A 26,209-nucleotide genomic window follows, 5' to 3' on the forward strand; every position below is an offset into this window, starting at 1 on the left:
CATCCAGGTGGCATTGCTTGGCCTGCACATGGCTGCAGTCGGAGGAAAGGGGCCAAGAGGAAGGAGGCAAGGCCCCAAACAGCTCACAAGGAATTACCTAGAGGGTGTGCTCTAGAAAGGCACAGGAGGGAGGATTAATGGGCCAGGAGGGTGGGAGAAGCCCTTGGAGTGGGAGGGTGTTAACGATGTCTGAAGGGACTCCCAAGAGACAGAGGGGCTCTGATGGGGGTGACAGTGCCCATGCTGCTGGCCTTGGGAGGGAATAGCGAGCTGCCTGCTGGCCTGGGCACCCAGCACACAGCTGCGCAACCCCTCCTGGCTGCCCACTCTAAAGGGGTTGTCCAGTGACTGCCACTCTGCACCCTGTCTCCACAGAAGGTACACTCCATGAGCGCAAAGCCCCTTTCTGTCCACCACTCCTCCCAGACCCAAAAGTAACTAGAGGGAGGGGTGTGTCACCCTCTCTGCACCCACCGAGAGCCAGTGGCTTAGCTGGGTCACCCGAGGACCTTCAGAGGCAGAGGCCGGCCATAGGAGAGCTTGATACAACCCTGGAAAGGAAGAGTGGCTCACTTCCCCACACAAACAGGGAGGCTCTCAGCAGGAGGGGCTCAGGCCACGGCCTAGGGTCACACCCGAAGGCCACCCCGATGCTGGGGTTTACTAACACACTTGATGGAACTCCAGAGAACGGCAAGATTCCTGGCTGGATGGTCGCTTTGCCTCCGTGAACTCACTCTACCATCAGCCGGGCTTGCAGAGGAGCAGATGTGCCCTGCTGAATGTTAAATTCAGTTTCAGTTTGCAAATTTAAACCCAGGCATTTCCAAATCCAACTCACATTTATGAGTGTGCCGAAAGAGCGTGGGGCAGGAAACAGGTTTTGTTTGGTTGGTTTTTAAATGTCTGTTAAGAATGTGCTAATGCAGGACTCCTCATGAAGGGCACTGGGCAGATGCAGTAGTTTATCTGGGAAAAGCGGGTGGTTGCCCAAGGCTCTGGCAGGATGGTCAAGCACAAGCATCTGCAGGGGAAACTGGCTATGGAGCAGTCAGGGCCCTTCTAATCCTACATGGCCAACAAAGGACCTCTCCACAATACCGTGTTCACACTCACACCTCCAACCCATGAGGACCAGCAAGCTAATCCAATACTTTTAAGAACAAATCAGCTTCTTTCAGTGGAACTCAAAGCCCTCTGTAAGTGCTCTGGCCCGTCCATCCACACGTCTGGACTGCTCATGAGAGCTGTGTCCTCCGTGGTGGGTCCCACCTCGCTGCAGGGCCCAGGGTGTAAGCAGCATGGGGGTGGTGGGTGGGGGCTGTGGAAATGCCCCCCTGCCTTACTTCCTGTCTGGTGTTAGCTGATCCAGGCACTCCATGCTGTCGGTGTGTGGCTATTTGTTTTTCCTTCTATAAGCTGGAAACCACCTCTCAGAACTTTCCAGGGTCAGAGAACCTTGGAGACGGACTCCCTACTCTGATACATCTTCTGACACAGGGTGCTGGGACACAGGACACTGAGGCAGGCAGGGGTGCAGAGGCCCCCCTATTGAAGCCAGGGGCCCTCCCACCTCCCTGGGGCTGCTCTGAACCCACCCCCCGCACCAGCTTGGCATCACCCCAGGAAAGGACCTGCTGCTCCAGTCACCCCCAGTTGAGAAGTGAAACATCCCCAGGACAAGCATGCAACTCAGGAAGAAAATCACAGCTTCTGACAGTGCTCCAGAGGTGTCATAAACGGTGCCATAAAACCCTTCCTTTTCAGACTTGTGATTTCTCAGCAAACACAGCAGCAGACTTTCATATCAGGAAGTCAATCTTAGACCAGTAATGGGTGTGGTTTCAAAATAATTCACTCCTCTAGAGAAGCCAAGGGCTCACACTAAGAAACAGGGCTTCTAAAGTAAAAAAAAAAAAAAAAAAAAAAAAAAAAATAGAAAGAAAGAAAACACACTGTCTTCTGCCTTCTGGCACCAACTTCTCAAAGCCACGGAGCTGAGATGTCTGGCTCTCCCCAGCACCTCCCGGGCACTGCACACACATTCTGGGCAGGCAGGTGGAAGGCTGCTTCAAGGTCTTTGTCCGGATTTGGACACGCTGTCCCACTCTTGCTTGCCTGGGTTGGGGGCGCCTCAGACCCCCCTCCAAGCCCTGCAGGCTACAGGGGCGCCCAGGTACAAATGCACAGGGAGGCGTCCCCCAGGGCAACAGAAGGTGTCATTCAAGGTACCCTGCAAAGCATGATGGAAGCAGAGGTTTCAAGAGCAAAATTCTCTGCAAACCAGGCTCCAGTGACCAACTGCGCAGAGCAGTCCATCTGGGTTGTGCACAGCCAGGGCCCTGCCACCCGCCCTGCCTGCGCATGTGACAACTCTGAACAAGTGCACCCATTACTTGAGGGGTGACCGTGACTGTAGGGCCTGGGAGACAGGCACTCTGTGGCCCTCACTGCAGAGAAGGAAGTGGGCTGGGGCAGGTAGGAGGTGAGTCCGGGCCATCTGTCCCCTCCCACACTCCCACACCACTATGCAGGGGACAGTGGGCATGGGAGTGAGGGCCTGTGGTAGCGCTCAAGAGCCCCAGGATGCCATCCCTTGTGCACCCAGCCAGGAAGGCAAAGAAGCACCTGGATAAGAGAGAAGGATCTTCTGGAGAGAGTATGAGTTCATGGAGGGAAGAGACCCTACATCATCTGTAACAGCCCCAGAAGAGAATGAGCAAGTCACTGGAATCTGCCCACACCTAAAGGGGCGGCAGATGAGTCACCCACAAGGACTAGCCCTGAAGCTTCTCAGACCCAGATACAGATATGGCTACATATGGTGATGGCTGGGAAGCCCAATTACTAGCTGGCCAAGTCTACAGGAACCCCAAGTCCCTGCCCAGGTACCAACAGCACCCTCAAGTTCCCAAGGTTCCCAATTCAGAACACTGGAATCAACTTTCTCTCAACAACTTGCAGAGATAAGAATAAAGGTTCCCTCTGCCTCCCAACATGTCCCTAAATGGCCCTGCTTCTCCTTGGACTCCCCAGGCCTCCTGCGATTGGATGGGCTGCCGCTCCCTGTCCTGCCCTCTTGAGGGGAGATGCAGTAGGGAGAGGGGGGTCCTCAGCCCTCCCTCCACCCTAGACTCTCCTGCTCATCGGAGCCTCAAGATACATAGGAGGGAGCAGGAACAAGAGGTGATGCAGTTGCCCTGCAAAGCTGACACCACCTGCATGTGACCACAGGGGACACTTGTCCTCAGGCTGGGCCAGGCTCTTGGTGGCCAGCACCTCACGATCAGGAAGAACGGCATCCAGGACACTAAGGTGCTTGATGGGGTCTCTGAAGCCTGTTTGTAGGGTCACACAGGAGATCGAGCAGCGTGTTTTCCTAGGTCCTGTGGTGGGTCGAGAATGAGGCATGCCGCGGACTGAGGGGTCACTGGGTGAGCAGCAGAGCCCCTCCAGCAAGGCCGGAGCACTGCCCACCTGGGCCCAGCAGTCTGAGATGAGGCCACAAATGTGCCTGCCACCTGTCAACCCTCACACAGGCCCCTCCCCTTCCTGGCCCCCTCCAAAGGATAAAAATTTGGGTGTGGGGCCGGCATATTACCACAGTAGCTGCTGCAGCATCCAGGTGAACCGCCCAGCCAGCAGAGGTGGCTGGAACCAGAGGCGGGCCACAGGGACAGGGGCACAGCACCAAACTAGTGCCGCCAGAGCTCAGCTGGCCCTGTAGCCTGCTCCTCATGCCACTACAGCCCTTTCCAGACTGCGGTTCTAGCCCACAAAGGCCCAGGTTGGACGCAAACATTACAGGTCGGGCCTGCCTCTTGCAGCAGAGCCACCAGGTGGTGTCTGTGCCCCCTACTCTGTGCAGACCTGGAGCTCAAACTGAGCTTCTAACTGCCCTCTCTACCCTGCATCACAAGCCACTGGCTGTGCCAGCCTGCCCTCCACGGACCTGCAGCCCAGCCAGCTCACCTGCAGCAGGTGCACCTGCCCTGCCAGTGGGTTCACAGATTCACAGCCCACCTGCCCAGATGTACTGGTCCCATGCTGGCACACCAGTCACCTGTTCTAGAGGGGCCTCCAGAGCTACTGACGACAGAAATGGCTAACAACTGCAGACCAGCAGGCCCAAAGGCAGAGGTTCACAATTTTGTGGCACATGGCTTTGCTCTCTCTATGGAATTATAAATCACCCAGCCCCAGAGATCATCATGGCTCCCACAAGCTCCACAGGTAACTGGCTGCAGCTCACCAGACCTCACACACGGCCCTCCTCTCCCTCCCTCTTTCTTCACATTCACACCCATCCTCAGGGCCCCTCCCAAGTGTCACCATTTCCAGGCAGCTCAAAGAGGACTCTGAGCTTGCTCTTCCTTCATTCTGCCATGTTGATGGTACCCACACTGACCAAGGGCTGGACAAGGTGCCCCTTGGCCCCTCCAGCTCCTGAGACACCTGCCCTGTCACACACCCAGGTGTGCCAGGTGCTGTGGTCTCCCCTAAAAGTCACCAGGTCATCAGGGCACCAAACCTCAAAGGTCCCCTAAACCACAGGGGACAAAACAGGTCTATCAATAGTCACTAGAGACACTGCCATAGGCATCTTGGGCACAGTGGCCATGCACAGTAGGCACTCACTGATGTCAGAGAAAGAGCAAGTGACTGGCATGGTCAGAGTGGCAGCCGCAGACTGCCTGGCGACCCATGTGACAGTGGGAGTGTTACTTTACCTCTTGGGGCTCCCATCTACAACCTGGGAGAGACAGTGGGACCTGCCTCCTAGGGCTCAGGGCAGTGCTGGACGCACGACAAGTGCCCATCCGCAGCACTTATAATGACGTTTCGTAATGTTAATCCATGACCACAGAAGACCATGCCTGTGCCCAGCGGCGAAGCCCACTTGACACTGACAGAATCGCTTCTTACACAAGGCCCTCCCATGGCAGCGGACCAGGTCTGAAATGCACCAGGGCCCTGTCACAGACGAACAGCTGCCCAGGGTTCCAGGTCACAAGGCCAGACAGCGAAGAGTCCCCAAGCCCTTCGGGATGCCACAAAGACAGCAAAACTCCTGAGCTGTTCCCGGAAGGGCTGCGCACAGCTAGAGAGTTGAACACACGAGGAACTAGCTGCAAACTGCAGCCAGCCACAGCCCCTATGCCTCCTCCCGGGGGCGCTGCAGGCTTGGGCGACACGGCCATGGGGATGGAACCCAGGGAGGAAGGACAGCCCTGAGCACGGCCCTGCTCTGGCTTCTCGGTCCACCAAGGAACAGACTCGCTCGGGCTCAGATGGTCAGTTTTCAACACGAAGTCGATGGTTAGCATCATTTCTAGTTTCTGATTTTAGATAGTAATTTCTGATATTCTTAAAGCAAAGTCTTTCAAATGCCATCTTGTCTAAGAATTTTCCTAAAAAGACAAATATCATCAACTATTTTTTTTAAAAAACCTACATACCAAACAACGAGCTACACTTGAATTCCTTGCATAAATCAGAACTTTCTCTAACTCTTGTCTAAAGTAAGTTGAAGATGTATCAGAATAATCAGGAAATATTTTGTGGGGTTACACTCAGCCAGCTGTGTCTGCTCTGTGCACTCACCCTTCACTCTGCCCCACTGCTGAGGCGGGAATGGGCGCTGCCCCAGGGCACTCCACCTACAGCCCGCCCTGCGTGCTCCTGGGGAGAAGCAGAGGGGCCATCCTGGAAGAGCAAGGCCCACCCTGCACCTCACGAAGAGCAAGAGAGCCAAGACACCACAGAGCTCAGAACATTTAGAATTTTTCAGGGCGAAGTATGACTGTGAAAAGAGGCTGAGTGAATGATGCGCATGTCAAGGATAAAGACATCTATCATGAAAGTGAACGCATCTCTCTCCCTAACTTCCGACTTTTCACAGAAAGGAACCAAAATGCTTCACTCGTGCTGATTTTTACCAAGCATTTCCACGATACAACCATGCGTTCTGTGCTCGCAACCACCTAGAGAGCCATCACGAAGGAGGACCTGGAGGCTCAGGGAAGGTAGGGCGGCCCCGGTGGTGACGACCACCCAGTCTCCTGTCACGGATGTGGCCCCTCACAAGGGCTGTGACAGAGGAAAGGGAACAAGACTCCCCAGAAAACTGCATAAACCAAGGCATGAGAACTAAACTACGTTAGCCTTTTCCTCCACCGTTAACCAAGAACAGGCTCGAAGAGTGGGAAACATGAAAGGTCCTGGGAAGAAACAAGCAGTCAAGTTCTGTGCAGAGGGGCCCACTGGGGGAATCTAAGGACAGTGGGACTCCGAGGAGCTTGGAGCCAGAGGACTAGGTAGGGGCAGGGGAACCCCAGCAAGACTCAGAGCAGAGACGTAAAGGTGCTCCATCCCTCTCCAGCCCCCCAAAATAGAAAGAAATAAAGGAACGGATGGATAGAAGAACTGACTGGAGCTGGCTTTTAAAGGAAGGCTAAAGGCAAGGTCAAAAGATATCGAAGGCCTGTTACATCTACAGCTGAGCTCACAGCTGCTTTATCCTAGGCCACCACTCGCACTTGCAGAAAAGGTCAACTGGAAAACACACGTGCAGACGACACTTACTTTACTAAAAGATGGAAGCCATCCAAGCACCCCTCCCATAGTTCATGCACATTCATACCTGTGCATCCGTGTGTGTGTTGGTGTGCAGCAAACACAATACATCATTTGTGTGGCCAAGGAAGCACTGGGTCCAACTTCTCCGCAGCCACAGGAACTCTGCAAGGCACCACATCAACCCCTTTCAGCTCAGTGCTGAAGTCCACTCCAGTTCACAGGAATTCTTTGCAGGCTCCATCCTTCAGAACCTCTATTTCCCCAACTGAACGTTCACCTTCACCCTCCTTGGGGAGAAAGGTTCTTACCCATGCTCCGGGGGCTGGCTGCCACAGTCAGCTACTGCGGTCCCCTGCACGGTCTCACCTTGTTTGCCAGGACTGCCAACTCACCACGTGTTCAGAAGCTGAGTTTCTGTGCTGAGGGTTTATATAGGAAGATGACTCAAACCATTTCAACTCACAGACATGCAAATCTTCCAAGTCAGCTATAAAGGGGGAAAGTACAAACTGTCCACACACAGCAGTGTAATTACAAGGCCGGCAGCAATGGGTTTGGTTCTTAATCCACGCCTGGCTCGGGTCTTGTCCTGTCGAGTTTGCTAATCACTCGTCATCAGGTGCTGAGGCGCCTCAAACTAGTGCAGGGATTGTACCTGGTTTACCTCCTCTTAAATGATATCTTTTTACAAGATACAAACAGGCAACCCTGAGAAAGAGAGTCATTCCATACAGGTGGCCCTTGAGGCCACAGAGCCTACCCTCTGGGCGAGTATAAGGCGTCCCACCCACTTTCAGAAGCCTGGACATCCCCAGGGCAGCTGATGAGGAACCTGGCCCTACAGACCGTGCCAGCAGCCTTGTCCCATGGCTGCACCAGAGCCACTGTGCATGTCCTCTGCTACCTGTCCCACATTAGTATGTATGAGAATGATAATAAAAACAGAAAAGTGCTGCTGCTGAGGGTGGCACACGGAGAGGGAAATTCTTAGCAAGCCAAAGGGACAAATCTGTAGCCCCAACAGGACACTCATTAGTTGCCCCAAAGTGTTCAACTGAAAGAGGAAAGAGCAGAGCTAGCACCATACAAAATCGTCGGGGAACACTGTGGTGAGATGTTCCCACAGTGACAGAGAAGAGGAGACCTTCAAAACTGAGATCAGGAACAGCTTTTAAACAAGTTCAGGGGCTAAAAGAAATAAACATTCATACCCTAATTAGAGAATTTATAATACTTTCAAGTCTCCTGGGAATTAAACCCTTCTCAAAGAACTCCTACTCTCATTCAACATTTCTATAATTTATTATGTACGCAAATAGGAAACAATCTGAACTTTCAAAAATCACTAAACCAGTTATTTAGTGGAAAGAAGTAAGACAGTCAGCCAACTGATGTGATGGGTGTGATTACTACCTGTGAGCAGCATATGTAGGTTTAAGTGGCTCTTAATTCAGACCAGTATATACACAGACCTTGCAAGAACCGAACAGAGTAAATTATATACTGGGAGGCTGGCTTACGGCAAGAAGATGCAAAGAGACTCTTTCTCATTCATAAATATGGTGAATATCTAGACTAATATTAAATAGACGCTAGTTAGTTACAAACTCCCTAAATACAACTACACAGCCTGGGTTTATGTGACAGACACACGACTCTTCGCCTTTCTCGGTGAACTGAAGCTGAAGGACCTGAAAGATTCAGAATTCAGAACTAGTAAAAAGGCTAGGTCTGTGTGCTTTGTGTCTAAAAGGCAAAGAGAGGAGCAGTCTACTCTGAAGTCATCCGAATTTTATAAGTTACATGCTAAGTTTCAAGTGTTGTCACGTTTGGAATAGTCAGGAATACTAAATCCACATGAACCAGCAGTTCCAGCAAGGCCTCTTTGCGCCTGGTGACTGTGTCTACAATGAGGAGAGCCCATTCTGCCAGGCACTGTTCTTACAGTCCTTGTCCACTGACACAAACCCTCCTGCATTTGCAGGTAGACACTGCTGTTGTCGCCATTTCATAGGCACGAGGTCTGCATCACTGAGTCTGGTGGCAGCTGGTGAGTGGGGGCCAGGCTGGACCCCAAAGGCGGGTTGCAGAATCCCTGCCTTAGTCCTGCCTGCTGCGAGGCTGCTGCTCTTCTCAGGACTCCTGTCTCCACATCGGGAGGTCCTTGATGGCTCCTTGTCCCATAATTAACTATCAATAGGGGAATGTCCATGTATGAACTGCACAAAGCCTTCAGAATGCCCTGAAACTTTTGTTCAGAGTAGGGAAAAACTCTAACATAGCAATGCTCAACAAGACCAGCAATGAACATTCAGAACATGACGCTGGATTCCAACAAACTGTGCACAGTAATGACAAAAAAGCATGGTTAAAAAAAAAAAATCAGCAAAGAAACGCAGCTCTCTCTATGAAAACTTCAATTTACTTGGCCATTTTCCCATGGACTTTCAATTAAAAACAACTGTGGGAAAAGCAAATCCAGCCATTAGAAACTGCAGAAGCCAGCAAGGCAATAAAATAAGCATTTCTCCTAACAGCCCCAAGAAGCCTTTAGCATTTACATTTGACACAAGCCAAAAGCCAGGAGCCCAAAGAGGAGCCAACGCCATCATTCCAATCCAATCTGAGCTCAATAAATGTCTCTGATCTGATACCGAAGCACAAGCAACAAAAGAAAAAATAGATACACTGGACATCATCAAAAGTTAAAACTTCTGTGCTTCGAAGGACACTGTCCAGAAAATGAAAAGGCAACCCACAGAATGGGAAAGAATATTTGCAAATCATCTATTTGATAAAGGAGCTGTATCTAGAATACATAAAGAACTTGTATGTTTAAAAAACAGGAAGGAGAAAAAATTTTGGAATTAATCTTCAGCACGTGTTAATTCACACACACCCATAGTGCACACTTGTATGTTTAAAAAACAGGAAGGAGAAAAATTTTTGGAATTAATCTTCAGCACGTGTTAATTCACACACACCCATAGTGCACACTTGTATGTTTAGAATACATAAAGAATGCTTACAACTCAACAATAAAAAGGCAGATAAGCCAATTTCAAAAAATGGGCAAAGGATTTAAAAAGACTTTTCTCCAAAGAAAATATGCACACGGCCAACACGCCCATGATAAGATGCTCAACATCATTAGTCATCGAGGAAATGCAAATCAAAAGTGCAAGGAGATCCCACTTTACACCCACTAGGATAGCTAGAATCAGAAGGATAACAAGGCCACCCTTGGCCGTGGGGAACCCAGGCAGCCGCACCCACTCCTCCCACAGACACACCTGTCCTGCTGCTGGACGCCACAGCCTAATGCCATCTGACCTTGGTGGAGCAGGCTGGGCGGCTGCAGGAGACGAGAACAGCAAGGGCTCACCTCTGTGCCCCCAGGACTCTGAGATGGGCATCTGCGCTGGCACTGCCTGTCTTACCCTACCCTGGACAGCGCCTACTTTCCTGGAATGGCTTCTTCCCTCCCTGGTGACCTGGCCAGAAAGCTGCTGCAATGGCCAGAGTGGTCAGTATGTCTGAGACTGGGCATGTAGAGGCTGAATAATGGCCCCCAAAGATGTCTACATCCTCATTCCCATGACCTATACACATGTCACCTTACATGGCAAAAGGGACTGTTTGCAGATGTGATTAAGGGTCTTGAGAAGGGACATTATCAGATAAATGGCTGATTCCAGTCTGGAGACAGGAATTGTACAAAGTGACAGAGTACCTTGTCATGCCAGAGCAAGGAAGCTATCAAAGTCTACAAGGGTCACGTCAACAGGACTCAAGGACCAACCTGACAGGGCCCCCATGTACCAAAGATGGCACAATTTGAACATCAATAAGAATAATAACAGCAAAGGCTTAAAACACATGAAATATATTTAAATCTATGAGTTCACAATTAGACCCAAAAACAAATTAATGATAAAACTCAGTGGTTACCTCTAGATGACATAACGCAACTAGCTCATTACTCTGAAAACTGGCAAATGATGAAAGCCTTTCCAACCTGAACCAAAGAGCTGGCATGGGGAACTTTCTCTCACCAGAAGTCTTCTGCCTAATACATAAAGAAGGAAAGCGAGTCTCAGAATATGGCTCTGCAGCCCCAGGAAGGAAGGTCACTGGTAACCGCTCATCCCCCGTGGGAAGCGGACACACCCACACCCCCTAAGTAGCAGTCTTACCGACCACCCCACCCGAGTCTGACCCAGCTCCCAGCTTGGGCTGCCTGGTCACCAGAAACAGAGGGGAGAGAAACACGCTAAAGGGCACCACAGGGACAGGAGCAGTGAAATCCTGACTGTGGAAACGCGACCACAGCGGCTCATGATAAGGGGTAAGCTTTATTTAACACTTATGTGCATACCCTCCCCCACAAAAAACAACCTGAAAAAATTTTGAGTAAATCGGGTATTTTAAACAATGGCTGATTATCCGATGGTATTAAGGTATTAATTAATTAGCTAAAGCTGTGATAACGGCATTGCTGTATGTTGAGAAGAGTCCTTCTCTTCGAGACGTGTGTGTGAGCGGGAACTGCTTCCAGTCGAGGCAGCGAGGAATGCGGGCGGGCTGCGAGGGGCAGGCTGGCCCGGCCACCCTCCCTGCAGTGGAGGGAACCTGGTCGCACATTCCTGTGTCTGCTTTTCACTTTTGTAAATGTGTGACATTTTCCATGATAAAAAACAGAAATATAGCCAATGAAAGAGCTAGGTTTGGATTTGGGTGTTACTGTGTTCCGTTTTGTCACTGCTGTTTTAGTGTTTATGAGTTGTTTGCAGGTTGTTGCAAACGCAAACCTGGGCTCACAGCTGAGGAAGGGGACACTCTCTAAGCCAGTTCACAGAGATGTGTCAGAAGAGGGAGTCCCTCATGACCATTTCACTTTCTATAATTCCCTGAAACAGCTACACCTAAACCCACTTCTGATCATTACCAAAAGAGGGTGAAAGCTAGGATAAATTCAGTGTGACCTGGAGTTCCTACCGTATTTGAAGGGCTTCACTGAGAGATGCTGCTGCTGGGAAGGCTGGGGTCAGGAAGCACTGCTGGTCTTCTAAGACGCCAGCTATGGCTGTGGTTAATCAGGCAGCCAGGACATCAGCTACTACTTAACAGCTGATTTGGCAATAATAAAAGTAACCTTTACAGTAAAAATGAGAACATAGTTTGCCTACTTAAAAAAAAAAAAAAAAAAAAAAAAAAGCAAACCACTGAAGTGGTGGTCTCCTGGGAACCCTGTTCCCCAGCCAGCCCCCACTCCAGCGGGGCTCCCTCACCAGGCACCTAGCAGAGCTGTTGCTGTGACTCGCAAGAACAAACCTAATCCAAAAGCTGGTCCAAAAAAGAAAAGGTTCAAAAGTCCCCTCTTCCCTCAGGCTCCTATTAGCACACCCCGCGTCCTGCCTTCCTCCAGTGTCCTTCCAGTCCTGCTGTGTTCCACTCCTCTGCGCTTCTAAGGGGGCAGGGGGCACAGTGACATCCCTTTTTAATTAAGTCTTTCTTACAAGGAATCTTTTCAAAGAGCCATGTCCTAAAATTATTTTGTGTGACAGGGAAGAAAAGATCAGAGGATCTGCTTTAAATTGTAAACATTCCCAGAGCTGTAAATATGTACCATTCGCCGCAGGATTACACATAGGAAACCAGGAAATAGCAGAGAAAGCTATAATTACCATTTCACCCATCTCCTGCGTTGCTAACGGTGGTTTTGGGAGGGGAAGAGAGGGGGCGGAGGGGCTGGGCCGGAAGCCACTCTGGGCCCCACAGCCACCCCAGGCCCGCAGCCCAGACCACCAGGATGAGCACGGCAGGCCAGCCTCCCGAGGCTGTCCCTGGCGAAGGTCCCCAGCACTGGACGCCAAGCTGCCGGCAAAGCCTTGCTCACTGCTGCTTTCTTCACATGTGGTTTGATTGACGCAAATCAAGAGGCAAGCAAATGATTCATAATTGTTCAGGCCCAGGGCTCACACAGAAATGGCACCAGCTCAACTTGCTGATTCACCAAGAAACGTCCCCATGTACTGGGAAGCACTACCGCTGATGTGAACTTTCACATGTATGCACATACAGGGCTCCTACAAATGCGACAATGGGGCAGCGTTACAGTACAAAAAAAGAAAGGCCCTTCTAACCCTGCTACAGGCAGCAGGACAGAGCCGATAGGAGGGGACGTGTGTGGAAGCAGCAGCTGGCCGCCAGCCCTGTGCCAGCACAGCCCTTGTATACTCATGTGCATGTGTGTTTGCTGGCAGGCACACGAGTTATGGCACCGATGTCTGCTACTCCAGCTTCAACCTAAGAACCAGGCTCGTGGGCCTCTGAGTGCCTGGTGCCTCGGGGTGCCAGGCACACCCAGGACAATGAGGAGACAAGAGGGAGAGTCAGGATCCCTGCTGTCCAGGAGCACATAAGCAAACAGTGCCTTCCAGGTGAGCCCCAAGTGTCACCCCGAGGAAGGGCCCATGTATGGGGTAGGGAAGATGCAGCCCCCCATCGCCTGCCTTGGTTCAGAAAGCTTCCCAGAGAAGGGGAGGCCTTGAAGAGTGAGTGGGAACATGCAAGATGACAGTGGCAGGCTCCGTCCAGGCAGATGGAATGGCATGCTTGAGGCTCAGCAGGCCGGAGGACCCCTTGGAGTCATGACAGGCTCTGGAGATCATGTAGAAGAACTGGGGGCTCCTCCTTAGGTGGGGAGAGCCACACAAGGACTGACTCAAGGGAGCCACCCAACCCCCGGGCTGGGAAGATCACTCTGGAGCCGCAGACACAGACCAGTTAGAGCAGCTGTGCAGGCCTGATGAAGACTGTGAGCCTGAACCACAGCATGGATGCGGAGCAGGAGGGGGCGGCCTTGAAAAATGCTGCTTAGGGAGCCCATCTGTGTCTGTCGTCCTGACAATGGAGAGGTCTCTCTGTCTACCCTCCTGCCCTCCCACCTTGAGGCAGGGCTCTCAGATCACAGCTCTATGTGTGCGGACCCTCAGGCCACGGGGCAGCTGGTGGGCTAGGGAAGGCACTGAGCTCTGTGTGTGTGATCTGCACTGCCTTCGCAGCAGCCCAGGCAGATCCCCCAACTGGCAGGAAAGTGCCCACATGGCCATCAGTGCCTTCCCAGAAATGGATTCACCAGTGGTGGAGACATAAGCCCTCACCCAGACGTAGCCACTCCCCAGCCACGGCCCACTCCCTGGACACAGGCTGGCTGCAGATGCGAGCAGAGCAGCAGAGGCCAGGCGCCTGACAACAGGCCCACTGGTGAGACCCCTGGAGCAGTCAGGCGGGGAGCTGCTTCCACTTTCCTCACCATTTCTCTCATGGGCCCACAAAATGCCCCCTCCCTGGCGCCCAACCTCCCACACGCACACCTCCAGCTCTCAGGGAACACCATTCACAGATCAGCTGTGTGAAGCCTCCCCTCACTCCCGCAGCCCATTCTGGGGGCTCCGCCCAACCACACCCTCCTGGGCCCCACTTTGTCCTCTACTGGTGGCACCTGGGACTGTGCACTACACCAAGTTTTTGCAGTTCTCCCACTTAACTGTTCAGGGAGCCCCTTGAAAGCAGGGACTGGGCCCAGCTCACCTTGGTGTCCCAGTGCTGTTCCTGGCGCCTGGCATAGCAGGGGCTCAACGTCTGTTGAAGGGTGAATAGAAGAAGACATGTGGAGCTCCATTTGCCTCTTTAGGGAGCAACCAAGCTCCAACAGCTGAGGCTAATCCAGTATCTCAGCTTCTCGAGCTCCCCCAAAGGACAGCAATTTCTTTCTCGTTTCCTGACCAGTTAGGCCTTTCTGAAGGCACAGGTGGGAGGGGGTGGGGAAAAGGGAGGAGCGCCAAGGCCAGTGCCAAGAGGGAAGATGGAGAGAGAGGCAGGTGGGCGCCCTGGGCCATCGCGCCTGCCCAGGAGGCATGGGCAGGGTCTGGGAAAGAGCACATCTAAGGTCTCTACAGGGCTGACATATGTGGCACCACTGTAACCTGTCTCTGATCACAAAACCCTTTCACTCAGCCAGGATTTTGGTCTCTGGGGGCGTTTCTGCAAGCTCACCAGGTACGTGCCCACTGGCACTGCAAGCATTGTCAGAACCACCGAGGCAGGCTCCCAGCTCACCCCCAAGAGCCCTGGGTCAATAGCGTCTGCAGGGCAAAGACATTTCCACTGCTCCTCCTAGCACTGAGCAACTCAGCCAGAAAACACCGCCACCTGTCCACAGCAATCCCACCCCGGCCGGCCGGCTCCCACGTGGCACTGGCCTGAAGTAACGCCTGAGGTTCTTGGGTCTACAGGACACAAATAAGTGAATAAGACAGCTCTCCTCCCCGTGGGCTGCCTCCACGCTGAGCTCCCACTGGCCGAGGCCACCTGGAGGCTGCGGGGTTTCTGAGAAATAAAGGGTGTTCACTTTATTTCTTGAGACCGTTGAGTCTTCAAACCCTCCACAAAAGAAGAAAAAAGAAAAAAAAAAAGATCAGTAAGACAGCAAGTGGCAAACCAAGGAGGTGACAAAGGGCACCGTTACATTAATTCCGCGTGACCCACTGCAGAAGGAGTCTTCTTAAAAGAGGTTCCTCGGGCCGAGCCCGTGGCGCACTTGGTAGAGTGCTGCGCTGGCAGCGCGGCAACGCTCCCGCCGCGGGTTCGGATCCTATATAGGACTGACCGGTGTACTCACTGGCTGAGTGCCGGTCACGAAAAAAAAAAAAAAAGAGGTTCCTCCACTAACTGGTGTTTTTTGCAAGGCCACCAAAAGCATTTACACTGGTTTTAAAGAAACCTGGCAATCTAATTTGTAAAAAAGGAGAAAAAAATTAAACTATAAAGACACATTTAGTACCATGTATCCATCAACATCACTTGCCAAAGCTTTTGGGCTGCTTTAATTTACCTTCTAAGAAGGTTCTGAACCTTCCCTCAAGAAATGGCTGTTTCTCTGGCCAGCAAGCTCTCTTCCCCTTCAAATGTGAAAAACTGTGATGTGTGAGAGGGAAAAAAGCAGAGCAGGTGGGACCTAGGAGGTGAGGCAGGGAGAGGCTGAGGAGTAGGAGCAGCCCGCACAGACTGAGATTTGCAAATTTAGATTTCATGATGGCCTTTACTTGCAGAAACAAAGACCTTCACTTGCTTTCCCCTGGGGTTTCTGGGCTCCTACTCTGTGGGGTCTGATGTGCCAAAAACAGTGAGTGAATAAATGAATCAGTAAATGAATCAACGAACAAGCCGTCCACCTGGCACCATGCTGCAAGTTCACACTCAGTCCTCGATGCCTCATAATAAATGTACGAGGTGGGTCTAATTACTCCCATCATACAGACAAGAACATCAAGGCCCAAGGAAACCAAGTGATGCTCCCAATATCCAAGTAGCAAAGGGGCTCCCTCCCTCCAAAGTCTGTCTTATTCACTATCCCAGCACAAAACCGGAGTCCTCCCCCAAGAGCGAGTGCAGGAGATGGCCCATGCAGAGGGGCGGTGGCAGCAGCCCAGGGAGGCGTGAGCTTGAAAAGGAAACAACACCAGCAGCAGCATCAAAAGCCCCCAGCGCAGCCCTGCTGGGCCTGACACAAGAGAAGGCCTCCTGTATCAGGGGATGAGTGGGACTCGGTCAGCCTGGAAGGCTGGCCACACAGGACGTGGAAAAGGCTGTTGAGTGAAGGTGTCCATACCCTCACCATGAGAGCCGTGGGTGGAGACAGCCCTGCCATGTTGTTATCAGAGGTGCCCACTCTGGCAAAAAGAATGGAGGCCAACTGTCTTACTGGTTTCTCCACACTTCCCGGAGGACCCTTTAGACACGTTTCAGACGAGGCTACAACTGTGAGTGCAGCAGCTTCTGAAGCTCCCCTCTGAATTCCAGAGTCAGTAACCACGGTCCGGGGAAAATTCTCAACCTGCCTTTCAGGAGCGTCTCATTCCATCAGCTGATGTGGATGAAGACCCTGGGATCCTCCCTCTAAGATCCTGGGCTTGTCAGCTAAGGACCCAGTCACCTGAGACACTCGCTGGCTCATGTTGTGTCGACCTTGGAAAACATGTTGGTCAAAGAAAAAAAAAATCTGAAAATTTATTTTTTATATTCTCTCATTTGTAACTACGCCAATGACCTGACAGATAAGATGGAGTTGAGGTGCCAGTAGGCCTTGTACTCCAACAATGCTAGATGAAAGAAAGCAAGCCACATACTCTGAAAGCACTTTTTGTCCCAAACCTCCTTCCTGTTAAAACCCACCAAGAACGTAGATGGATACAAAGCTGTTTCTGGGAACTCGGCTAACGTTGTGTTAAATGTTCTTGGTAAGCATGACTCATCCGTGCCCACTGCTCCCTCTGATGGGCAAGGCAGGGGCATAAAATGCCCTGGCACATGAAACCCACCACCCGGCCCTGAACACAGAAGAGCAACTTAAGCAGGACGGGGAGGAAACTGGACCCCACGGAGGGGCATGTGCTGTGACCTTCCTGTACAGAGGCACAGGGAGCAACTCTGTCCTGCATGAGGAATAGGTCAGACGTGACTGAGACAAGGTAGTACAGAAAGTCAACCTGCTAGAAATGTCCACGGCTAACAGGTGACAAGATTCATCCAATTTTGTCACTACATGTATATGTGTGTACATTTGAAAACCAAACACTATCTTTTGAGTATTCGTTCACCCACAAACAGTCGTTCACACATGCAGCAGGATCTATACCAGCAGCAGAGGGTACAGACCAAAACCTTGCTCCCAAGAAGTTTGATAATAAACAAATGAGTATGTAGATCACGATGACAAGCAGCAGGAAGGGACCTGCAGGGAATTCTCTGAGGAGTGGAGCAAGCATCCCTCTGCTGGCCCTGTCCCCTAGAGGTCACGGGTGACATGGGGGATAGTTCCCACACGTGCCGGCTGACAGGCATGAAGTGCAAAGAGAAGCACAGGCAAGTGGGAGCCACAGGTCTGCCTGTGCAAGGCTGGTGCCAGTGTACATAGGATGGGCCACCACAGCAGTGACCTGGATGGGAGTTGAGGCTATGAGGATTTGCGAGGAGCAGAGGCGTCAGACAGCGAGTGACCACACCCCCCAGGGTGCCAGGATCCCTTCACTCTTCAGTGTCCTAGTTTGGACAATAAAGTATATGAGCAGCCTTCACACAGGAAATGAAGGAGTCAGAGGAACAGATGGGGGAGACCCAAGACTGGAGCAGCTTTATTATATTATGTTTTTAATGGAAACAATTAGAGTATACTTAGAGGCTCAGAAAGGAAGTCGGAGATGTGAGAGTGTCTGAAAATACAGGAACAGTGAGAGGGTATTCATGATGAAGGAAGAGACGGATCAAGAGCGTCAAGGAAGCCCACCAGCCACAGGTCTGATGGATCCACCAGTCTACGAAACCCTTAGGAAAAACATGTCCACTCTCCCATCTGGATAAATCCACCTTCACAGCAACCTGGAGGCCAGGGTCAAAGTATGAGGACTGGAGATAGGGCAGTGTAGGCGCTCCACAGTGAGCCAGGAGATGCAACACACCGGGCAGTGCCGAGCAGGAGAGGGCAGCGCCGGGCGGGAGAGGGCAGCGCTGGGCACCGGGTGGGAGAGGGCAGCGCTGGGCGGGAGAGGGCAGCGCCGGGCGGGAGAGGGCAGTGCTGGGCGGGAGAGCAGCACTGGGCACCAGGTAGGAGAGGGCAGCGCTGGGCACCAGCTGGGAGAGGGCAGCGCCAGACGGGAGAGGGCAGCGCTGGGCACCAGGTGGGAGAGGGCAGCGCCAGGCTGGAGAGGGCAGCGCTGGGCACCGGGCGGGAGAGGGCAGCGTCGGGAGGGAGAGGGCAGCGCTGGGAACCAGGTGGGAGAGGGCAGCGCCGGGCGGGAGAGGGCAGCACTGGGCACCAGGCAGGAGAGGGTAGTGCCAGGCACCAGGCAGGAGAGGGCAGCACCAGGCGGGAGAGGGCAGCACCGGGTGAGACAGGGCAGCGCCAGGTAGGAGAGGACAGCGCTGGGCGGGAGAGGGCAGTGCTGGGTGGGAGAGGGCAGCGCTGGGCACCAGGTGGGAGAGGGCAGCGCCAGGTGGGAGAAGGCAGTGCCAGGCAGGAAAGGGCAGTGCCAGGTGAGAGAGGGCAGCACCAGGCGAGAGAGGACAGCACCAGGTGAGAGAGGGCAGCGCCAGGTGGGAGAGGACAGCACCGGGCGGGAGAGGGCAGTGCCAGGCACCGAGTGGAAGAGGACAGAGCCGGACCGGGACAGGGCAGAGCCGGGCGGGGACGGGACAGTGCCACTCCGGAAGTGGAGAATGCCCAGTTGGGATTTGAGTTCATAATTCTAAAATGTGACCAGAAAGCGGAGGTGGTGTGTTTGTCTAGCAAAGTACGCTTTCGCAGGGAAGGAAGGAGTAACTAGACAGTGGGTCTAAATCGAGGCTGCAGCTTTGCCAGGTGACAGAGGTGGAGGACCCAGGGCAGATGCCAGCAACTGTTTATATTGCTGGACCTGGAATCTCAGCTGGGGACAAGGAAAATGAAGATGGGTAGAAGAGTAGGCTGGCCAAAGCCTGGGCTTACGAAATACTGGAAACTTCCTCTTGTGGGAGTATGGTAGACGATTCACTCTTACAGGCTCTTGCGCTGCAGAAAACCTAGATTCTGCATAAAATACAGTTTCTGTCATGTTGCTGGACTCACCAGCAGTGAGGGAACCCTCCAAGGAGCCAGAAATAAATAATGAAAAAAGTAAAAAGCACTTGAGCTGGGCAGAGAGCAGAGCTGACAGCAGTGAAAACAGAGACTGGACTGAGGACGAGGCCACCACGGGGACCCATAGGTGCTGGGACACAGGACGCCAGGTGCCATTCACCGGCATTCTCACCAGGCATACATGGAACTCCTGTCTGAAGAAAAGCATCCTCACTTCAAATCCCTGCATTTTCCACAAGACCAACTAAACATAAGCTCCCAAAAGAATGTAAGTGACATACAAAGAAATAACTAACAGCAGCAAAAACCATCAAAAGACAGAGTCAAACTAGTACTTCAGATACTCGCATTATCAGAAACAGAATGTAGTTACTATTTCTGAAATTGTAAAGAAAAAAAACCTCAGTGTTTTATACACTATCATTTTTCTGCATGTATGTTTTGATTAAATAAAAAGTTTACTAAAGTAGCTGAAAAATGTTATAGCAATGAAAAAGAGGAAGCAACAGAGTTGTCAAAAATTAATCATTTTAGGTAAAGAACAAAGTATGCTTTCAAAAATAAAAAGAATAATTGATGAATTTTAAAAAATCGCAATGGGTACTTTAGCCAATGGATACCGTGTGCATTAGAGACAGTTATGAAGAAAGCCACTGAGCAGAGGGAGGCAGATTTGAGAGGGAAAACACAGGAGAGTGGAAGAAAACAGAAGGCACAGCGTTCGTCTGTTCAGGACCCAGAAGGAAACAACGGAGATAACAGAACAGTATTTGAAGCGATATCGGCTGAGGATTCCCAGAATTAATAAAAGACACAAATTTTCAGGCACAGAAAGAAAACTTACACCAAGAGAATAAAGAGCAACCCATGCCTTGGCACATCGTAACAAAACTGGGGGCACTAGAGACAGAGAGGTGGTGACGAGGAGCCAGCCAGAAAGAGACAGACAAGGCAGGATCGGCCACTGTGCTAACACCACGCCGCTCAACCGCAGAAGAGGAAGCCGCAAGTGGAGGAAGAACACCCTGAATGTGACAAAAGGAGACAAAACCATCTTGAAATTTTGTAAAGCAATCATTCAAGAATGGGGGCAAAACAGAGACACTTTCAGGTAAAGAAACAAACAAAACAGATTTCATTCCCAACAGATCTGCTAAAGCTACTCCTGGAAGCTACGCATCAGGAGGGTGGCAGATACCAGCAGGAACGAGGAGCCAACAACCTGGGAAGCAGAGAGCAGAACGATGACCAGGGACCTCGTACTGTATCAGGGGAGCTCCACGGTTGCTGCTGTCTTATGTTAGGATGATACAACTGGTGAACCTTGTCATTAACTGAAACCCGCACAGGATTCAGATTTCCTCGATCTCTCCTGTTCCAGGACTCTATGCAGGGTCCACAGGACCTCCTAGATCATCACGACTCCTCGGGTTTCAGACGTCCCTTGTCTCTGAAGACCTTGACAGTTTTGAGGAGGGCTGGTTGGGCATTTGAGGACGTTTGTAGAACGTCCTTGGATCTGTCTGATGTTCTCATGATTAGACTGGGGTCATGTGTCTTTGGAAGGAAGACTACAGAGATGAAGTGTCATTCTCCTTACATAACATCAAAGGCATACACCATCAACGTGACTTTTTAAAATGAAAATATAAATACTAAACTAAAATAAAAATACTAAATATCAAAACCTGTTTTATACACCTCACACTGTATGTCAAAGGAAATGTGCAGCTTACATTGGAAGAAAGGCTGAGAATTAGTGAGCTGTACATCTAAACCCCAGAAGTTAGAAAGAGAACACCACAGCCAAACAAGTAAAGGAAGATAAGATCAGAAACTGTAAAAGTAAACTTTTAAAATACTTTTTTATAATTTTATATATTTTTATAATTTTTATAATTTTATATATTTTTTATAATCAAATCACCAAGGAAACATGAATCCCAAACAGTTTTAGAGGCTAATTTTTCCAAACTTTCAAGGAATAAATAATTCTAACCTTAAACAAACTCTTCCAGAAAATAAAAAAAGAGAATTAAAAAAAGAAAGAAAGAAAGAAAGAAAGAAAAAAACCCAATATCAATAAAGGGAAATTATAGGCTACTACAATTCAAGAACACAGATGAAAAATCCTAAAGCACTAGCAACCCCAGTCCAGCCAAGTATAAAAATGACGGTATTCACCACAAACAAGTTGAACCTATGGCAAGAAATCAAGGAAGGTCTGACAGCAGAAAATCTGTAATTCACCACATTAAAAATATTAAAAGGGAAAACATATCATCGTCACAGCAGATGCAGTAAAAAGCATTTAGCTAGTGGAACGGTCATCTGTGAACTTAAATTGAAAAAGGGAATCTATAATAACCTGTGTCAAACATCACTCTGACATTAGGGAATGTTAGAAATTTTCCTTTCAACGTCAAGGACAACAGAAGGAAGGCCAGTGTCTCTGCTCCTATTCGAAGCTGAACAGGAATTTCTACCCAGCACAGTAGGACAAGGAAAATAAATACAGTAATTAGAGAGAAACAAGCAAAACTGTCATCACTACAGTCAATGGTCTTTGTTTTAGAAATTCTGAAGAATCTACAGAAAATTTTTTACAAATTGTAAGATTTTAGTAAGGTGATCAGATACAAAAATAAAATTAAAAAATCAACTACATTCTCATATACTAGCAATAAGAAACTGAACTTAAAAAAAAAATCATCTACAACAAAAAAAACCCCCCAAAACTATAATCTACCAATGAATAAGTCTAACACAATATTAGCAAAACTTTTATGAAGAAAATTATAAAAATATTTTGAAAGACAGTAAAGATCAAATCAATAGAGAGATAAGCCATGCTAACAAATATATTACAGAGATGCCAATTCTCCCCAAAGTTCGTATATATATTCGATGCAATTCCAATCAAATTTCCATACTGGCTTTTTATTTATTTATTTTATTTTAATTTTTTTAAAAGATGACTGGTAAGGGGATCTTAACTCTTGACTTGGTGTTGTCAGCACCAGGCTCAACCAGTGAGCTAACTGGCCAAACTTATATGGGGTCCGAACCCGTGGCCTTAGTGTTATAAGCACCGCACTCTCCCGAGTGAGCCATGAGCCAGCCCCATACTGGCTTTTTAAAGGAACTTGTCTCTGAAGCAGTCACAGCCCAGCAGGAGCTGAGACACTGGCAGAGGGGTGAGTGGCAGAGCTGCCTGAAGGTGCTGGAGCTTGTGCTATAGCTGCTGTGATGAAGGCAAGTGTCCCCGGCCCGAGGACAGGCTCCTGTACGACTGGGCACAGTGAGGGCCAGACACAGACTGAATGTGACACATGACGAGCTGGTACTGCAGCTATCACGGGGAAAGGGTGTAAAGTGTCATACACTGTGGTTATCAAAATGGGAAAAGACAATGAAACTGATCCCCACCCTATGCAAAATCAATACACACCATACACAAAAATCAAAGACTGAAGTATGAGACACAAAACGTCCGAAGGTTTAAGGGAAAATATACAAGGTTTTCTTCATGGCCTTGAGGTAGGAAAGAGTTTTTGTTTGCTGTTTTGTTTTTTAATAAAATACAAAAAGCATTCCCCACGAAAAAAAGGAAGGAAGGAAGGGAAGGGAGGGAGGGAAGGGAGGGAAGGGAGGGAGGGAGGGAGGGAGGGGAGGGAGGGAGGGAGGGAGGGAGGGAGGGAGGGAGGGAGGGAGGGAGGGAAGGAAGGAGGGAAGGAAGGAAGGAAGGAAGGAAGGAAGGAAGGAAGGAAGGATCTGTTTTTGGTATAGTCAAAGTGTAATTTAAGGACCATTTTTGCATATAACCTCTCCTGTGTTATGTGTGTGTGTGTTTCCAGACCAAGTAAGCTGAGTAAAACATTTTTAAATAACGTTTCTCTCCTTCTTCACTCAGTAAGCCTTTACTGAATTCCAACCATGTGCCCAGCACCATGCCAATAAACAGTAAGAATGGAAGAGGGACAGGGATCTTTCCTTCGGGACACTGAAGATCCAGGGTGAGGAGACAGCACTTGGAGTAGGAGCAGGAGGAGCAGACAGTCACATGTGCTTCCTCTGGATCAGGCACAGCAGCCCGGTCTGTGCCCCTGGCCCTTCTCCCACCCCACCCGACACAGCCAACACAGGAGCCCACAGGGAGCTGAAAGGACCCACACAGGTCTCCCAGCCTGACAGGAACCCAGCACTCTGATCCAGCAGATCTGGCTCTGCTCCTGCCTTATTCTGCCCAAACACTGAGAATGGCCCTTGTTATAACACACAGTTCCCCAACCCTAAACACCAGGGCATAAATCTGCATTGATCTTGTTCCATAACATCCACCACCACTTCCTAAATGTTAAAAAAGCATCGTGATCTTTATTGACAGTCTTACATTTAAGGTAAACTGAATGAGAGAATAAAATAGACTGGGCTCTATCAACTGCAGAGAAGGCATGTTATTTTCTAATCACATTCAAATAAAAAAAGTCATCAAGATTCTACAAATTTACACTCCATTTAATTGTCTCTATCAAAAGATACTTGACATCAACCAGGAAAAATCCATCCAAGTTTAGTAATTTGAACCTAAAATATATCAATGGTTTTTACTAAATCTAATTCATTATTTCTTTTCCAAGCGTGAGCCAACATTTTACATATTATCAGAGCTTACTCTTACATGGTCCCCTGTCCTATGAGTTAACTCTTTGACTGTAGAAGTAATAGGAGCATCCCCCCGTAAGGACTGACTATGGGGACACCCAGAACTGGTGACTCTGGGGATACTCAGTACCAATGAGCAGCCCATTTTGCATCACTGAAGGACACATTACTGTGTATATATTGGGGGAGGGGGAAGTGGTAAAATTGAAGACCCTGGGAGCTTTCAATATCACAGAGAGAGAGAGAGAGACTTTTGGGGGACAGGGATTCAGAATATTAATCTTCAAAACAAGCAAACAGGCAGGCAGGGCCAGCTACAAAAATGGGGGCAGATCTGCACATATGTAAGAAAACAATACATGCCATTACCCCAAACTGTGTTCCTCCATCACCATGGGGAGGGGGCAAAGGGGCTTGCTTCACTCATTCAACAATTCCGCATTGAGATTTTTACTTAAAAAGATTTTTTCCAATCATGATTATAAAATAAGTGAGACAGGGAGCAAGAAGATGGAAGAAAAAAGAAAAAAGCCCCTCAGAAGGGGGCCTATGTCCACCTGGTGGTGTGTGCCCGATAGGGATAACCCCACATTTCACCAGAGCACTTTCAAACACAAACCCAAGTTCCTAACAAAGAGAAACCCTAGTAGAATACTCCCCAGGGTCCCTGTTTATTGTGAAGCCTCTTTCAAAAGTGCCAGAGGGTGGTACGAAAAAACCGAAAACCATGGCAAGGAAAGAACATTTTCAGTCCTCCCTTGCCTGCCAGAGCTGGCCCAGGCTGGGCAGGGCCAAGTGCAGAGCGTCCAGGGCCAAGTGCAGGGCCGGGACAGGCCTCGCCAGCCAGTGTGCATAGGCCGCAGCAGCTGTGACCTCAGCCGGGCTGGCTGAAAATAGACGGGGTTTGTTTATGTCGCCTGCCGTGTTGAGCGAGAGCCTCACAACCCTCACAGGGGGGCAGCGGGATGAGGGCAGGGCTGCGGGGACCCAGCAGCCAGTGGGGGGTTTTTAAGGAGACTGTGGAGCTAGAGAGGGCTGAAGAAACCATTGAATCCTATCGCTTCTTTCCAGAGTGTTGGATTCATGGGTGCCAGTGCACAGCAACCCATGGTGGGGCCTGGAGCCAGCCTGCTGCTCAGGCCTGGAGAATGAAAACAGCTTTAAAAGACAACCCACAATTAACATAGGAACAATTATCTTCCTAATTTAGGTTAATTTCTACTTCACAGCCCTAGTTGGCAGGTGGGGAGGGGGGCAGCACTGGAGATATCTAAGTGGGTGCTTTTTATTTTGTTCTTCTAAGTCCATACATTTTAAACACCACAGAGAAGATTTAAAATGTCCACCAGCATCTTCTAGAAAAAGACAGCCCTACTGGTCTGCCTTCTCCTTTGGAGTGGCTGGCTGTCTGTGCATGAAAACAGAACCTTTGTTCTGAAGAGCTCACGGGTCCTGCTGATCAGTCCTTTGTATGCAGCAGGCAATTGACCCCGGGGCAGGATTCTGCTGTCGGGGCTGCATGCCCCCACTATGGCAGGGCAGGCAGGGACTGGCCAGCAGGGGTGGGGCCTTGGACATGGGGTGCTGAGCAGGGGTGCTGCACTCCCAGGAATGCAGGTGCTGCAGAGCCCTGTGGCTCCCGGAGCACCTGGCAGTGGCTTTCCAGGAGCACCTGCAGAAGGCTACGTCTTTTCTTTAGCACAACAGCCACAGAGAGGCCCTGAGGTCCACCCCTGCCTGGCCCGGCATTCAACAGAGCACTATGGCTCACTGGTTCTGTGGGTTAGAACACAAGCCCCTTTCCAGCATTTGTTGTTTGTTGGATGTGTGACGCAAAGACCTTGGAGAGCCTCTGTGATGAGAACGGCGATGGAGGATAAACACACCGTCCCCGAGCCCCGAGCCAAGGAATCTGAAGGGCAGGCCCGCAGCAACCAAGCCGCCTGGGCAGGAAACCAGAGCCAGTGTGGGAAGACTCTGTGGGGCCTGGAAACTAGAGGCCCACCAACCCTTATTTAAAATGCAGCTCTTTAGTTCCAGAAAAGCAAATAAAAGTACCCTATCTAGGCACTCAGGCCAAAGTAGTGGGGTCAGGTCAAATAAAGTGTGAGACTGAGGACACCCCAAATGTCCACATGTAGGAGCGCCAGACTAAGGACGGGTAGGCCTGTGGAGAAGATACTGTTTCTTTTTTGGTTTTTTGGGGGGAGAGGGGAAGATCACCTGGAGACAAGGAGGCTCTCTTTCACATGGACTTTTGAGTGGACTGTCCCTTTTAGATAACCA

General features: G+C 50.2%; 1 protein-coding gene across 11 annotated transcripts in view; it reads right to left on the reverse strand.

The window, feature by feature from the left end:
* Positions 1-26,209, reverse strand: part of HDAC4 (histone deacetylase 4) — a 308,256-nt gene that overhangs the window by 204,189 nt on the left and 77,858 nt on the right. The window contains exons 1-2 of one of the 11 annotated variants that reach the window (XM_063099219.1): positions 6,888-6,971; positions 6,644-6,741 (exon numbers count right to left, since the gene is read on the reverse strand). The exons of 9 other annotated variants lie outside the window; for them this stretch is intronic. The gene's annotated coding sequence lies outside the window, so the exon portion shown is untranslated. Of the gene's footprint in view, positions 1-6,643; positions 6,742-6,887; positions 6,972-26,209 lie in introns of those variants that run through there. One more of the 11 variants, XM_063099228.1, reaches the window with a different exon arrangement.

The sequence above is a fragment of the Cynocephalus volans genome, chromosome 1, assembly GCF_027409185.1.
Source record: "Cynocephalus volans isolate mCynVol1 chromosome 1, mCynVol1.pri, whole genome shotgun sequence".
NCBI lineage: Eukaryota > Metazoa > Chordata > Mammalia > Dermoptera > Cynocephalidae > Cynocephalus > Cynocephalus volans.